Source organism: Hippocampus bargibanti, linkage group LG11 (genome assembly GCF_051943395.1).
Source record: "Hippocampus bargibanti isolate YZ-2025 linkage group LG11, ASM5194339v1, whole genome shotgun sequence".
In the NCBI taxonomy this organism is placed as follows: Eukaryota; Metazoa; Chordata; class Actinopteri; order Syngnathiformes; family Syngnathidae; genus Hippocampus; species Hippocampus bargibanti.
Window position 1 is genome coordinate 19,210,001 of NC_142744.1, and position 2,500 is coordinate 19,212,500.

Genomic DNA, 2,500 nt, shown 5'->3' on the forward strand with positions numbered 1-2,500 from the left:
CATACCGTGAAGGTTATCTGAGATTTCATGAAACTGATCGACGTTAATATGGAAATACAATAATAATAATAATAATAATAATAATAATAATAATAATAATAATAATAATAATAATAATAATAATAATACGTCTGTGTCATGTTTAATTTTTAGCTACTTTGACTACATGACCTTTTGCCATTGACGAATGTGCACATGACAATGTGTGTGTGTGTGTTTTTGTGTGTGTGTGTGTGTAATATGTCAGAGAGGAAAAAGTGTTCCAAACTAACAAGGTACATTACTTTTTACACCAGCTAATGTATAGTGTTTGCGAGTTGAGTTGTTTGTCTCAATAGGCCGCAGTAATCAAAAGTAATGAAGCTATTACGAGCGGGACCTCCGAGGGCTCGGCGTGGCATTAAGAGTGCGCCACATAAAAAGGTTTATTAAAGGAAATTAAGGTCCATCACTGCCACACCTGCTCCCCTATTATAAATGTATGACAGGTCAGTGCCTTCAATCACAGCAGCAAACGAGAGAGAGGAGTCATATTTGCCATTACCAGGGAAAAAAGTAACAGTGCATCCCATGACTCACACATTTCGCTGGCTGGTGACCACTATATGCCGCCATCAGCCAGGAATAATTATGTTTAATAGCTTTTATTTGGTAGCCACCAGCAACATGAGGACAGAGTGGATGGGTTTTTGCCACTGTTTTGGTCTAAACGTACACACGCACGCACGCACACACACACGCAAGCGCACACACACACACACACACACACACACACACACACACACACACACACACACACACACACACACACACACACACACATGCACTCACACGCAGGCACGCACACACGCACACACACACACAGAGACACACAGACACACACGCCGAAGCGGAGGCTGTGTCCACACTTTAATGTCATTATTTGTGTAATGCAATTTTATTTATTTATTTATTTATTTATTTATTTTGTTTTGGTCACCTTTCCCAATTTTTACTTTTTGAAATTTCCACTCCAACATCATGCAACGTGATTCGCTCAGTTTCTTACCTTGACACTTTGGCCCTGTCTGACACTCTCGTTTGCGGTTCATGATTGTTCCCATGTGCAAATGTTGAGTTAGAGTGGACCTCAAATTTTTGAAAGTGGTGTCTTTTTGTTGCAAAATATGTTGGACTATATGGGCCATATTAAAAATACACTCCAGCATTAAAGTGGAATAAAGTTGTATATTTTGGAGACAAAAGTAAATTTTTGAGAGAAGAAAGTTCAAAATGAAGTACAGTGAAACCTCAGCTTACGAATTTAATTGGTTCCCAGACAGAGTGTGTATGCCAAAAAGTGTGTATCACAAAAAAAAAATCCCAAAGGAAACCATTAAAATGGGAATAATCCGTTCCCAGGTTTCCATAAAATATACTTTTCAACAAAATAAGCCTTAAAATTACACACAACATACCTTATTCTATGTATAATAAATGTGCTATTGTATTGTAATGAAAGAAATAAACTGCACTGTGTAATAAAGTCACTTTATTTACATTTGTGATGGTCGTTGATGGCTCTTAATTGACACCTGTTGCTTTCTGACTTGTAAAGTCTCACGAAACTGAGGCATCACATTATCATTCATCGTGTTGATGATTTTCACAGCCTTTTCTGGATGGAACTGTTCAATAAAAGCCTGCAAAATACAATCCTCTGTGTTGAGGACCTCATTTTGGTCAGCAACAAGCTCCTCGATGTCATCTGCATCCACTTCGAGTCCCGTAGGTGCTGGCAGAGATTTTATTACAACAAAAGGTTGTCCGACGATTCCACGGACGTGGAAAAAAAACGCGTCATTAGTCACGTGAAAGCACCGACTAAATAACGCCTTTGTGTAAACTTTAAACAAAGGCGTTATTTAGTCGATGTGAGAAACACGAACGAGGTGTGCGTTTGTGGCGTCACATGTGCACACCGTGGCTGTCATGTGAATCTCAGCCTGACACATCTCTCACGCTGTGTGTCACTTCCCTGAGAGTAACATTCTTCATTTCCACCATTGCTACCATGCTTCGCCTAAAAGTTTTACGGTGTTGTGTAAACTTTGCACAAAGGCGTTATTTAGTTGATGCTTTCACGTGACTAATGACGCCGAAATAGTCACATGCGAGTTGACAGCTCGGGCGCCGCCGCCGCTCGCGACACTTCAATTTCATTTCATTTCAACGAGTCGCTGAAGCTTTACACTAAATCGGAGGCGATCGACATGTGAATTCAGGGAGAGGGGGCGTGGAAAGTAGCGCCGGTTGGAACACTGTTCGGTCGTGTGCTTCCGCCGAAGATCCGAAGATCACTCCGCCAGATCCGAAGAGCACTACGCCAGCCGTGGTGGGTGTGTATTGCGAAACGGAGTGCGTGTTTCAAGGTTTAATTCTCATAAATTTGACGTTCATAAGACGAAAAGTTCGTAAGGTGTCGTAAGCTGAGGTCTCACTGTACCAATATTTCTAGGGG

At 41.0% G+C, this 2,500-nt stretch overlaps 1 protein-coding gene across 4 annotated transcripts in view; it reads left to right on the forward strand.

The window, feature by feature from the left end:
- Positions 1 to 2,500, forward strand: part of st18 (ST18 C2H2C-type zinc finger transcription factor) — a 65,257-nt gene that overhangs the window by 15,983 nt on the left and 46,774 nt on the right. The gene's annotated exons all lie outside the window — the stretch shown is intronic.